The sequence below is a fragment of the Dermacentor andersoni genome, chromosome 10 (assembly GCF_023375885.2).
Source record: "Dermacentor andersoni chromosome 10, qqDerAnde1_hic_scaffold, whole genome shotgun sequence".
In the NCBI taxonomy this organism is placed as follows: domain Eukaryota; kingdom Metazoa; phylum Arthropoda; class Arachnida; order Ixodida; family Ixodidae; genus Dermacentor; species Dermacentor andersoni.
The window spans coordinates 23,618,463-23,633,188 of NC_092823.1; the positions used below are offsets into that span (position 1 = coordinate 23,618,463).

At 47.7% G+C, this 14,726-nt stretch overlaps 1 long non-coding RNA gene across 2 annotated transcripts in view; it reads left to right on the plus strand.

Annotated features, from left to right (window-relative positions):
- Positions 1-5,838, plus strand: part of LOC129381955 (uncharacterized) — a 79,265-nt gene extending 73,427 nt beyond the window's left edge. The window contains exons 2-4 of one of the 2 annotated variants that reach the window (XR_011890564.1): positions 5,350-5,452; positions 5,511-5,576; positions 5,671-5,838. This is a non-coding gene — a long non-coding RNA (uncharacterized lncRNA). Of the gene's footprint in view, positions 1-5,015; positions 5,453-5,510; positions 5,577-5,670 lie in introns of those variants that run through there. The other variant, XR_008610030.2, reaches the window with a different exon arrangement.
- The last annotated feature ends 8,888 nt before the right edge of the window (positions 5,839-14,726 follow it).

Sequence of the window (14,726 nt, forward strand, 5' to 3'; positions counted from 1 at the left end):
CACGGAAGTGTGCTTGTTTCACACCCCAGGCTCTATTGCCACCCAGTCCGGCAAACATTCTTATTAAAGCAGTTAATTTGCTTTGTTACATGAACCTACCTGAGAAATCTGACATCAAGCGCTTTTGACGCATTTTTATTGTTTGTACAATCCGCCATTGGTTTTATATCGCTAATTGCTGGATGCAAAAAGAACTATGTCTAACTGTGCGATAAATGTAACCCGAAAGAGGAGGTACGTCCGGTGGCATTAGTGCAGAGGCTGTTCACAAAATATATGGCTTACCTCTGTTTGAAAATAATGCATAAGCATAAGTGAGGCCAAGTCGACACTTTCCGTTTTGTGAAATGCAGTAAGTGGTATAACTTGTACGACATGGTGTTGCGCAAAAAAACTAGAGAAAGACATATTCTAATGGGCGGATAGAAGGGAAAGAAAGGCGGCACTACAATTACAATTGTTTACTAGGCACAAAGCTTGCTCTGCATGTGCCTGTGCCTAGTAGTTTGCGTTTGGACCCCGAAACGCTTACGAGGACTCAGTTAGAAACGATTGCGACGCTATTTCACACCCAACAAGGTCATCCGACGTATTGGCGCTCTGGACTATGAGGTCGTGCCAGACGGCATTTCGCATTAACAGCGCCGCCGCGCACGTTGTGAAGTGGTCCACGTGGTGCGTCTTTAACACTTTTACGCACGCTGACGAACTTCCTTATTTTGTTATTTCTTTGCTGCGGGTGTTTTTCTTTATTTCGTTTATTTGCAGCATCGGGTCGATGCTTTTTAAGAGGGGGGTATTTACACACGTACTGCCTATCTTTATCAGGCGACCACGTTTCACCGCCTAACAAATGTTATCGCACAGCGCAGGACGCGCCTGCATGTATCGGAAGCTGCTGGAATGTTATCGGTGGTTCCATCCGCTGTCTGTGACCGAACGTTGCGTAATCTGATTGAATGTGTGCGCGACGCGAATAATGTAGAACTTTGCGGAAGGCACGGCGGGCCCCAGCGATTATTCTTGAACATTCGACGACTGATGTATAAAAGCCGACGCGCTTGACCCGCTGATCAAATTTTCGACGATCGCCGACTTTGTTCGCGGCTATCGTTGCTCTTTAAGTGTAGCCTGGTTTTGAGGGCACGAGTTCGCCGAATAAAACGCTAGTTTCGGCAATCACAGTTTCGGTGCCATCTTCACCATCGCTACTACGTGACAATATGGATGTCGCACTTCCGGGCAAAACCAGCTGTCGTCTGCTGACGCTGAGCCATGGCTCAGCGGCGCCCACAGCCAGCGCGCCCGTGCGCGTTCGAACTGTTTGTTACCGCACGGCCTTTTCGGGATCGCCGCCTTCCCACTTCGTTTCTTTCGAGTGGTTTTGAACGCTAGATGTGGTCTCAAACCTTACAAAGCTTATGATGCGGCACTGCCGCTTAGTTCCTACGCCGCGGATCCCGTGCTGGTCAGTGCGCATGAATATAATATACATGGGCAAGCAAGTCCTTTGGTGACTAAGGCCGGAGAACGGCGCCTAGTGAAACGTGGGGATTAGAACAAAATACTTTTTTTTGGCAAAATTATAATGCTTGAATAACACACTTCAACGGAGCGCAGCGTCGCGCTTGTGAATTTGCGGATCCAATGGTAAGGTTGGAACTGCAAACCGAAGTCGACTGTCGACTCGTAAGGCGCACTTTTGTTTCCAGTAGTGTTCTAATACATGAAAACGTATATAAATTACGAGCACACGCAGACGCGCGCGACCTTTCATGTCAACAGAGTTAAGGTTGTTGGCACAAAGGCTCTCCTGTCGCCGCTTCGATCGCTGTCGTTTTCACGCAGCGGCAAAAGTGCGAAACGCGACCTCCCAAGGCTAGCTGCAGGGACCTGGCAAGGTTAAGGGGAGTGATCTTCTCTCCCTAATTAACGTTCAGGTGGGGTTGCCATTGGGATCTCCAGCAGACATACAGTACTAAATGCACAGCCTGGCGAGGCTCCGCAATGCGATACGTACCTCCACACGTTGCAGCACAGTAACTGCAGGTCCTCCGATTAGTTTTGTGCGACCTACTAGACTGTTTCGATGCTCGTGCAGTTGCCTCGGAGCTGGTTTTATATTCGATTTCTTCCGCTCGGCTCAATTCGACAGAGGTGAATTTTATCCCCGAGATTGCGTCACCGACCGAGCACGCTAAGCGCCAAGCTTTTTCTGGGAGCAATTAGTAAGCGAGATGCGCCCTACCATGTCATTGGGTGCAAGGCCAGTGACAGAAAATCCTTGAAGTCGCGATATTTGCTGCCTCAAGATAACTCCTTGCGGTCTGCTTGGCTAGAGCGCATCGGTCTTCCTGCCACGGAGACGTGGAAAGGGTACCCGTTTGCGTTAGGCACTTCACTCGTGATGCCTTCCATTACGATCGAGAACCTCTACAGAGCACGAAAGCCACTTAGACACGTTTGCGTTTGAAGGCCAATGCACTGTCGACGTTGTTCCTTCCCGACAGACAGGTAAGTGGGAAATTAATATTTCTGATTCCCTACAACTGCAAAAATGTAGCAATACGATGGTGCACTTGTCAATAAGCCGCTGTGGAAAATATGCTATAGTTTGCCAGATCTAATTACTCGGTCACAAGCATTGATGTATGCACACTGCAGCTGACATTCGGGTATTTCAGAGATGCTGTGTAACGTATCCGTTTTCCCAATAAAATCAATTTCAATCCACTTCAATTATGACCATTCTGAGTATTTCTTTAGCTTCACAAAGCTTTAATGAGTCAGACATCAAAACTGTGCCTCAGTTGAAGCATTCCGGGATGCAGCACTACTTTCATGACAGTTGCATTCTTCAATGTGCTAAAACATAATATTAAACGAATTAAGTTGTGGTAAATGTTGCAACAAAGTGACACAGGTTGGTGCTTCATGCAATCTAGCATAGTAGCACCTCGCCCACCCCCCAAGTTAAGTTGGCATTCCAGGTTGTATTCTTCTGAAACGCATTCTTTATGCTATGGGAAGCAAGACTATACAATATTACTTTATGTCATGAGAGAGTTTGGATAGAATTGGCTATGAAAACAGGATAGTGTTGGTTCTTATACAACGTACCTGTCAGGCACGTACGCAGGATTTTTTTTCGGGGGGGGGGCCCAACCCAAGGTAACTTTTCTATGCAAATGAGGGAGAGGGTACTTTTACTAGTACAAATGTGAATGATGCCCACAACTCGCCATAAAGACGCGTAAACCCGCAAAAGAGAATAGAAATAACATGTATCTCACAGGTACGCCTGTGAGATACACCTCTTCTTTACTTGGCAAACAAAGAACCACATCAAATCGGCTCGTGCATGAAAGATGCGCAGGAAGAACCTTGCCAAGAACAAGTTAACCAGAAAAAGTGCAAAATAAAGATTTCTAGCAGCGTTCTGTGAATGATCTCTGGAAGAATTATAGCGAAATGTATTTTTGCGGAACAACCACAGTTTTTTTGGATCCCTCCTTTACTGCCCTACCAAATGCGAAAACCGACTCGTGTTGTTATTTGGGAAGTTGAGTAACGATGCCTGGTCACCAGTCCCGTACAACCGCGTAAAGCACCGGACGTTCCTGTTCTAGACGTACTGCGCCCACCACGGAAGGTTAGAAAAACACCCCCATTATCACAGCAGGGAAATGGCTACGTCAGCGGCTCGAATGATAACTGTAGAAGAGTCTTTCAAAACACACGGAATTATTCTCCACTTCCGGCAGCGCTTTCTCTACTTCCTTTCTAAATAAAAAGATGTTGATCCACAAATATTTCACAAACAATTTTCGCTTTTTGTCCCTGTTTGGCTGCTGCGTTGGCTTTCTCCCTTAGTAGATCGCTTAATTTCTCATCTCCTTGCGACTCTTGTTTCTTGTTGCCAATTTTGCACGAAAAGTGCTGTACAATTAGGGAAAACAAGACGAGGTAAGGAGTGACAGTCATATTGCTTTTGGGTTGAACGGTTATTCCAGGGTCTGATGATGGACGCTGTTTCGCAATATACCATTTTCCACCTTATCTAATCCATATCGCGGATATATGGTTCCGTGGATCTGCCAGCGTAGCGGAGAGCCATTACTAGAGGAAATAATGAAGCAAAACGAAAAGTTAAACGCCATTGGCGTTTTCTCCAGACGCAACTCGTTCCATGAACATACACACCAGCTCACTATAAACCGAGTTTCTTTCTTGGTCCCTGGATCAGTCTCAACAAAGAAGGTTGGACTAACGAAGCAACAGCACAGCGGCGATGCGCGTGATCGTTGAATAGATGGTGACATAAAATTGTGTTGGGCATTATAAATAAAATAAAATATTACAAATAAAACAATAAACTACGCCCTGCCTGCTGCAAATAGATGTGGACATCTGAATTCATCTTGAGTTAATCGCGCGGGCACCGAATCCATGAGAAAACTGGCCCCCACACCCCAGGGGATGCCGATAACTACCGCCATCCAAAAGGAGTGAAAAACTTGACAACTGTTCAACTCTGTGAAGACGGAATGGCATCGAAAGCTGACGACAGTCAAAGCTCTCAAACGAAAAGCAGTGTTTCACCTCCGTTGCGGGTCGGCCTGAAGATAGTGTTATTTCGGGGCAACCCGCGGCGGAAGTGAAGCAGGCGTTAAGCACCCCCCCCCCCCCCCCCCGCCCCATACCTGGGCCGCTCCCGAAGATGGTGCAACATCGGGCCGACTCTGGGCGGAGGAGAAGCAGACGATCACCAGGATCGGCCCACATTATGATTTTTTCTGTTAACGGACACCGAAAAAAACTATGGAAGTTAGTCATACACTGCTTTCGCTTTAAAAGGCAGCGGAATGTTGACCGCCAAGTAGATTGATTTGTCGGCGCTTTATGAATGTGTGTGAGGAGTGGTGGCGTGGGCGGATAGGGGGGGGAGGGGGTATGTCAGCTAATTTCGGGGGGGGCCCGGGCCCCCCCGGGCCCCCCCTTCGGTACGTGCCTGGTACCTGTGCTTCTGTACTGTTTCGACATGTGGCATAATGCAATAAATTATATGCTAATTAGAAAATTGTATCATTGCACTAACCTGCCAATTCAAATGTAATGTGTCATATTGCAATAGTAGTCTCTAAGATGTAACACAGCTATATTCCTCTTCTATTTGTCACAGGTGATTTTAAAAGTCTGGTGCCATTAATAAACACTCAGTAGTAGCGAGGGGACTACAGCTGATTGTTGTAGCCTATTTGCATAAAGGGTGTTTAGTATTCCTAATTTAATTTATGGCTACATAAAGTCATTATTGATTAGTACTAACGGTGGTCTTCCATGTTACAGTGACGCATTTTCACAGCGCAACGATCCGCTGCACGGAGAACCTCATCGAGAGGTCCGCAGTGCAGCTGCATCTCGCGATCCACAAGCAGAGAATTCACAGGAAGTGAGTTGGAGGTGCGAAATAACTTCAGAACAAGTATAACTGAACACTTGATCCACAGGCTCAGCAGGGCATTGGGGCCAGTGAATTGCATCCAACCGGAGTTAGTCTGCAAGTGTCCTGTCAGGTAAGATTATTGCCCTCACTTTAATGATGTTCTATACTAAATCGTTCTCTGTTGTGCTTGAAGCAAATACCGTTTTATGGGTTCACATTGGCAGATGCAGCTCCCCACCTGTGCTACGCACTGTAGCAACTCAGTGTGCTGTTGCTGCCTGGACTGTTGCTACCGAGACGTTACACAAGGGGGTGTTAAAAAATATGCTGGTGAGCTTACACCACTTGCTATACATGGACACTTCTGATGCAGGTCATCACCACTCTCAGTGAATGTGACTGTCACGCAGTAAACATGCTATGCATAATTAAAAGACAAGCAGTAGTTATAACTCTTTAACATCTCCCGAGCAAGCTGCAACTCTCGCCCGAGACGTTATATGAAAGTAAAGATGAAATTGGTAGTGCTTGAAATTGTGCAGGTATAAGCTTGCATCCGTTTTAGTGACGCAAGTACAATGAGACTGATGTACTTTTACCACAGGGTCTATATATCTCCTCAGTCATCAAACAAGTTGCTTAAAAACTTATGCGGGTAGTCATGTAACTCGCAGAACACAGCTACTAGCTGATAAATTGATTGTAATTAAATGCGCTGCTCAATATACTATTCAACGTGGCAATGCTGTGGAATTAGATACATGTTGTGCAGTTTCTCAGCACAGTAATGTGGAAAATTTCGCAGCCACGCACGTGAATCTCAACATATTTCCTTGTGGAAATGTAAGCACGCAGACTGAAACTTGTGACGAACTCGCGGATCTAGCTAAATCAGGTCCCAGTAATCTAGCATGCATTCCATCACCATCATGGAGGTTTGAACCACCACGAGGTCCAACGCCAGTGCCAGGTGCAGTAGAAGAGATGACCACTATGGCACTTGCAACTTCTGTTGCTAAGATCGATAGAAGCTACCAGCCATCCTTCGATGAGAGCTTTGCAAGGTACATCATTGTAGAATTTGTCATCTTGCATCTCACGTACACCCATCATTCCACCGGCGACAAGCGGTGCCTTTAACCGAAGTGATGACGAATTCAGCTTGCTTACGGGAACCCTCTAGAGTTGAGCAAATGGATGAAGCGATTTCATTATCGTTGGCATTGGCAAGTTTCAAAACGGTTGAACGCAAGGAAGTCTTCAATTTATTGTGGTTCACAAATGTGCATGCCTGGTATTCTAAAGTTGTTATTGGACAAATGATTTCGAATGACACAGGAAGATGATCACTGTTGGTTGCTAAGTCAACCGCTATGGGCGACGAAACATTGATTCCAGCGGTACGACATGTTAAATCTGAGAAAGAATGAAAGTGACCTCCAGCAAATATTACTTGTCCTGTGTCTGACATAAAAGGTGACTACCAATAGTATCCTCCCACAGTCACTTACAGCACGAATTTATTTTTACCCCATACGACACGTGATGCTAAATAAAATCCCCTGCAGACAAAATTTCTTTCCTACAGGCAGTCACAGCCCTACCAATTTTCCCTACAGCCCTACCAAGGCATACCTGCGGGAAATCAACATTTATAATTGAAGATGGGTGATACCGTGAGAGACATAAATATATTTCCAAACTATTGTAGTCGGAATCCATGATATTAAAATAAGTTTTCCCTTGTGACACATTTTACTGGAAACAAGTATCAGTAATCCTCCACCTCGGAAGTGTCGTATTAATTGGAAAGATTGAAAACCTTTCAAACGAAAATTTATCTCTGGTTAAAGCCATGTTTCGTGAGGAAGTGCGACATCAAGTTAACTTGATTAGATAGTCAAGATAAATCTGTTCAAGCAGAGAATACAAAGGGAAAGTTCCAGTGCAGTACTTTCAACTGGTGTTGATCGGTGGTGTTGGTGTTGATCGCACAGCAGCGGCAACTGCCGCCTTTAGAACACTTTCTTCAATCGCAGGAGATGGTTGAATCTTTTTTCATTTTAGTTTCTTTGTCGTCGAGATTGGGGATCCCACGCGTTTGGGAGCTCAAGTGTCAAGTTCCATATCTGTGACACTAACGGCGTCTGAATAAGAGGGCTGACCATCGCCTGGTTGGACTAGTGGAGTAGCGTTTGTCGACAGATCTACAAATGTAGCAGGCGTCCCTACCTCGATGCTAGGCATTGGAAGCGTGGCATTAGATACTCAGGACTGCAGCGGTGTCTCAGTGGCTTGAATTTTTTGCATCATCTGACTGGAAATTATTTGCGCTAAGCAACCTGATTAGTCTGTATATCAATTTATCCACAACTTTAGCCATTTCCTTTTTGACAGCAGAGTGACTTGCTATCGAGAGATCAAGATCCATGCTTAGAGTGTTGCGCGCTGTAACACCAGAGTATCCGAAGGTTCTGTCTTTATTAACTGCAATTAGATAGTTTAGGGAGAAGCAACAGCGGTTGGTTATTTTAAGAATTTGTATTTTTTGAGCGCGAGCTGAGCAGTTCCAATAGCCTACTGGGTGTGTTCCCCCACAGAGGCAGCACTTTTGAGATTGGGCAGAGCATTCGTTGAAGGAAGACCATCTCCACAGGTGCGGCAACGCGAGCTCGACTTACATCCTCCTGCGCTGTGCCCGAATCTCTAGGGATCCTGACATTGACGTGGCGCGAGTGGTTCTACACGGAACACAAGAGGCCACACCTTTATTTCTGACCGACATGATGTGTAAACAAACGTTGCAATTACCGATTCCTTCGGAATGCCCTCATTATTTACCAGCCGATTGCAACGATAAAGAGCAGCGGTAGTGCAAGTTGTAGCTGTTGTTGCCTCAAGTACCAGTGAGTGTTCTTGGCTTCGTCGTCTTCCCTTGCTGAGCCTTCCTCTTCGTTCTCATCGTCGTCGTTGGTTGATTTCCCCCTATATCACCTCGTGAGGCGAGAAGATGTCCGCTTCAGCGTCCGCCGCAGATCCCGCTTAGGTTTAGATGGCTTGGGCATCCGCGTCCATGGTGTGCTGGGTTAGTTCTGGGTCGTTGGAAGTTGGGCCGTCGCGGCGCTACCCTTGGGCCGGGAGATGGCTGCCGGGATTCCGTGCTCCGCTACGCTGTTAGGCTTAGTGTGGTGGGCTGGCGTGCTCAGACGGTGGTCTTATATTTTTAGCGGAAACGTGGTCCACTTCACCACAAAAATGTGGCATCAGCCTGTTTCTGGTGTCTTCCAACACAAATCTTGCAAGTTTGATCTGGTCACACAAGTTTTCACCGCTGCTATGCCCGATAATTGACGGAGCCAATGCGAACACGTCGACACTTGGCAACACCTGGCGTTCCCCCCGCTCTGTCTCGTCGCCTGTATTGTAAGACTTTGTTTCCAGTGGGTACATGGAGACGAATTCGGCATCCATGATGAAACTAGGATATGAATGAAAGTTATTCTCTTCAAATGTCTTCTCATATTTTCTTGCTTGGCAACCAACGTTTCGGTGGAAATAGACCGGGGACATATTATGAAAACAGTGCGTGCCGATGCAAAAAAAAAACGTTTTGGTTTTTCATTCTTTAAATAGTCATGCTTGCTGTGAGCCGGCCACGCCTACTTGAGATTGACTTTCTCGTGCCTGAATCTCGCCGACATGCTTTCTGGCCAACACCATGTATCGCGCTGTATTACTTCAGAAAATGAAGATGCTGTTGCACGGCGTACTTGCTCGTTTTTCTGTTCCCTCGTGTAGGCGAGGTGATATTGCAGAGGCACCACTCCAGACCTCAGACTGTGCACATTCTTTGAACACGTCGTGTGCGTGTAGTTGATTTCGGCGTATTCACGGCCACTTTCACCAGGTTGTCTTATTAGACTTTCTTTTTCTATTTAGAATTGGAGCCCCCCAATAATAGTCCTAGTAGTAATATATGCTAATCCTCCGCCTTAGGATTAGCATCTCGCAGTAGCGCATGCGCCAAACCTAAATGGTATCATTGGGGCACCCACGCTATTTTTTTTAAATTTAGCGTTAGGGCCATTTGAGAACTCAAACGGCCCAAGCCTAATTTGCGTCGTCTTAACGTCGCCAAGAATATCTCAAATGCGCGTCAGCTTCTCTTGATTCAAAGTAATAAACTGTCAGGTATAGTCCTCATACCGTCTTCATCGTGTGGTGCCCGAAACGAGAAAAACGCAACAGCTCGCGCTTGACGTCGTCAGTAAAAGTGCGCTGCAAAGCAAAAAAAAAAAAAAAGCGAGGGAAGAAAATGCGTTATACCATCCTCGAGCTGCGGTATCGGAGAACGCAGGGAAGAAATTTCCCTTGCGGAGGCTAGACGGACCAAGTGGGGAGAGCGTCTCTCTTGGCAGTAGCCATCGCCTCCTGAAACCAAGAGTTCGAGGCACTGAAATATTTCTATCTCGGCTTAATAGCCGAGATAGCACACCAGCACCCAGCACCCAGCACACCATGGACGCGGATGCCCAAGCCATCTAAACCTAAGCGGGATCTGCGGCGGACGCTGAAGCGGACATCTTCTCGCCTCACGAGGTGATATAGGGGGAAATCAACCAACGACGACGATGAGAACGAAGAGGAAGGCTCAGCAAGGGAAGACGACGAAGCCAAGAACACTCACTGGTACTTGAGGCAACAACAGCTACAACTTGCACTACCGCTGCTCTTTATCGTTGCGGAAGAACGCTCCCTAGCGACAATGTAAAAACTTCAATTGTATATATGAAATCTCCTATGTGAGAGGCCATATATGAAATCTCCTATGTGAGAGGCCTTTTAGATCTCTTTGGCGACCCCTCGTCTGCAGGAACAACGCGGGGCCTGTCCTGACGTCAACCGCGTCACCTTCCCCTTTCATCGCGGAAAAAGTCGAAGCTGTGTACCGCCTGGAGTAACCGCAAGGAGCCAGCAGTTCTGTGGAATTTTGAAGGCTGTCAGTGGATTCCTCGTGCTGCTTTGTGCTCCGGGACTCCTCAGTTGGACCCACGGAAAGGGTTCCGCATTTGGCGTTTGAAGGTCAGCACAAGGGCCACCTCTTCTGCACAAAGAGGGGGGAGCGCCCGTTGCCGCGATGAAAGGCACGCAATGTGGCTCAACAACACCCCCTCCCCCCCCCCCCCCCCGCCCACCACACAATGCAACAAGAAGTTGAGTTGTCCGACGCCACTCGAACGATTGGATGCGTCAGTTGACCGACGCCGTTGGTTGATAGGATGGAGAGGCTTTCCCGCTTCACACCGCAGGTGGTCTTCCCTCTGCTCGGCCCTGAGAAGGTTCACTAGAACAACAGAAAATCTACGCCAGACCAATCTCGCCAAAGCAACAACCCTCCGAATGCGCTTCAAAGCGCCAGACCAAAGTCACCGTACAAAGCGTTCTCTGAAATCAGGCTACGCTAAACGCAAGAAATTAAAAAGGTTTCCGTACAACGCGAGACACGTATCCGAGAAAATTCGAGATACCGACCTTTCCTTAATTCTCAACGCGTGAGAGCGTTAATCAAATCATAATAGCTTCGCAAGCAATTCTCGATTGTAATGCGGACAGGTTTGAAACCACGAAAGAAGAGAGTGCCAGAGGAGGAAAGCGCCTGGAGGTGCAGAAGATAACCGCGCGCCCGGTAAAGTACGAACCAGCGCGCTGAGGATGGATGGATGCTATGAGCGCTCCCTTTGGAACTTTGTCGGATGTGCCACCAAGCTCTTGTTGTTATATAACTTAATGTCCTACTTATCCTGAAAAAAAGAAAAAAAAACCACGAAGAACTTCCATAACCAAACAATCTGAGCCCCTATTGTGAACATTGTATTTCCACGCCCCCGTTCTTTGTCGTTTTCCTACGTTTCTTCAATGAATCTTACAATCACCACTTACTAATCGCTACTGCAAGCATGCTTACTTTCCTCCTGCTCTCGTCGAACCCAAGGACTTCAAGCAGGCCAGATATACCAAAATTGACCCGCCGTGGCTGCTCAGTGGCTATGGTGTTGGACTGCTCAGCATGAGGTCGCGGGATTGAATCCCGGCCATGGCGGCCGCATTTCGATGGGGGCGAAATGTGAGAACACCCATGCACTTAGATTTAGGTGCGCCTTAAAAAACCCCAGGTGGTCAAAATTTACGGAGTCCTCCACTACGGCGTGCCTCGTAATCATAAAGTGGTTTTGCCACGTAAAAGCCCATATTTACTATTTTTATCCTTATATTGGCCACTGTGCAGATATCTTCATATTCTAATAAAACATGCTCCTTTGTTTCCCTAGCTTTACCGCAGAAAGCACGTGCTTCTTATTCCTTCTTATATTTAACTTTGTAAGTGCGTGTTGTAAGGCATCCTGATCTTGCTTCGAAAAGTAATGAGCTTTCAACTGAGTAATCATAAATTGTTTCTTTCCTGCTTTCATGTTTTTCCGATTATGTCGTTACTCATAGCCGATTTCTTTTCCATTGCCGCCACCCATGAGATAATATCACCCCCTTTGACCGTCCGCTTGATGTTCCTTGTTGCCATGTTGCTAACCATTTAGGTCGCATACTTGCTGGTAAGCTTCCTAGTTCTTTTTCTCTACTGTGAATCAATGTTGTTACCGATACAAATAAATGAACAATCTCCAAGCGCGTGGCAAAGCAACGCCACCTAGAGAAAATAGGTGGCTTGGAGCAAAGCGGGGAAAGAGCAAGAGGCGAAACGTCGCTAAGGGCGCGAGCGCGCTGGGTTGACCGCCTCTGGCAGTTGCTGCGGCTGCTGTATGCGGAAAAACGTACTGAGTTCGTCTCCTGATAACATCGTCAGCACGCCCCATATTCTGTATGTAGGAGTTAAACTGTGCGACGTTGCGCCGACCATGGCGGATCAGTATCTCGCACGCAAAAGAGTAACGCCAGTAGGAAGCACGCCGTCTTCCCACAGTGAGGCCGTGGGCGTAGGGGGGAGTTGTACTCCGCAGCAACTGCGTACTGGGTGGTCGCGCGAAGCCTACCTTTAAAGTGATCTGCGTTGGAAGCAGAGTCTAGGTGAACCGACGGCTCATACCTTTGAGTTTTCACCGCTCAGCTTGCGTTGAAGCGATAGACACCACCAATGTCACTTCTCTTGATGGTGCGGCCGCGCTTCCCAGGCCAGCGTTCGGACAGCGAGTGTCCGCGGCCATTCAGTGTGGTGTGTTCAAGTGGGGCGGGAGGCGATGGTGTTCAACACCAGCGGCTGTTGCGGATGCCACGGCCGTGTGAGCCCTATATTGAAAGCGATCTGTGATGTGGACAGTCTTGGCATCTATAAGGGCACCGAGAGCCTATACTTTTGCGTAGGCTATAGAACCCATACGCTTGCGCGTCATCGACGTTTACAATATGTGATATTTCACGCTTCTAAAATAATAAATTAATAAATAGTCACAAGACCTAGCCAAAGTGCTCACAACACGCACATTGTACAACTCATATATCACTTTTTCAACGCCAAATAACTAGACAATGGGTAAAGCAAGTTACACATTTAAGTAAGCCGGTGAGACGTTAAAATGAACCGGTTGATTTCAGTGAGCTGAGCCGTTGCGAACCGCTCACTGAAGTGAGCCGCTTTGCCAATCTCCAGGCAACTGACGATCGCTGCTGAATCTCGCGCGCGAAAGGGAGGAAAGCGGGGTGGTAGCGCTGGATGGAGGCAGGGCCGCTTCTGCTCTGCCAGCAACGGCGTACTTTGGGCGGCCGTGCGAAGCTACGCGCGCGGTATCCTGAAAGCGACCTGCAGACGGCTCTAGATAACTGACGATCGCGCCTCAATCTCGCGCGCGAAAGGGAGGAAAGCGTGATGGCAGCGCGGGATGGAGGAAGAGCCGCTTCTGCTCTGCCAGCAACGGCGTACTTTGGGCGGCCGTGCGAAGCCACGCGCGCCGTATCCAGAATGCGACCTGCAGATGGCTCATACCTTTGTTCGTGCTTTGATCTCGCCGCTCAGTTTGCGTTAAAGCAATAGAGAGCACGGAGGTCACTTCGCTCGCTGCTGCTCTTGAGCTCGCCAACGTTTCGACAGAGAGCGTCCGCGGTCGTCGAGTGTGATGTGATCATGTATGCCTGTGCGCGCTGGCACCATGCTTGTTAATTCAGTTAATAAGGTATTTTTTTGAAGTTCATACGGCTGAAGAAGTACAATCTTTACTTCGTATAATTGTGCATTAATTTGCTATCGCAATCGATGCTCCACCTTACGGGTGAAACTGCGACTTTATTTTAAGCTGCAACATCTCCGGAATCAGTCAAGTACAAAGGCTTTTACACACCTGATATGGAAAAGCGGTAGTAACTCTCTAAGAAAGAATTTGTCTCCAAAAGCTGGGCAACCACGGTTCAAATGCAATTGCAGTGAGCTTAAGCTGCATACCAGGATAGCGCTTTCATGTGAAACTGCGATGTTAACTGTCGCTTTTTTTTTTTTTTTTGCTGTCAGCTGGGATACGTGCAATGATAGCCACAAGAGAACCACACATACCAGTAATGATGTGATCTAAGCAGATTAGGTCAGCATGTGACGGCTGGCATTTGTCGGAACACATTGTCGACATCCACGTTTACCGCCGCTTCTCGTCACTTGGAAACGGAATAGGTCGATCCCACTGCCTTTTACCGTACGGTTTACGCTTCCACTGCCCAACAACTTGCCACCATACAAACCGGCTCCACGGACCCGCACAAACTGCACAAAAGAAAAGAACCAACACGCGCAATGCACGAAGCTGTCAGCGCGCCTGACCGCGCGTGCGCCGCGCATTTTCCCCACCAAACACTCTCACATACACGCGAATATCGCGTGACCATCTTGTCGTGACGTAGACGGGGAGAGCTCTATTTACCTGCAGCGCAATTTCAGGCACTTGCTTAAAGGTAAGCTTTCTTTGCCTGTGCCTTCGAATTTTCTGCGGCTGCGGCTGTTTTGCCCGCCGGGTCGGGTTGGGGAGGGGCGGGGGGGGGGGGGGGGGGGGGGCAGGTGGTTCAGAGTGTAGATACACATCGCAGGAGCATGGAAGACAGGAACGTCGACGCAAGAAACGGCCTTTCCATCGTGTGCAAGTCCACAATGCCCTCTGGAGATTCCTGGGTGTCGCCACAATAGCCTCTTGAAAGCTGTAATTTTCCATCACCCCCATCAAAAGCACTGCATAAACTGCTGCGCTTACCTTTCAATCAAGGTGCGAGTCCCGAGGGCACGTGTATAGAA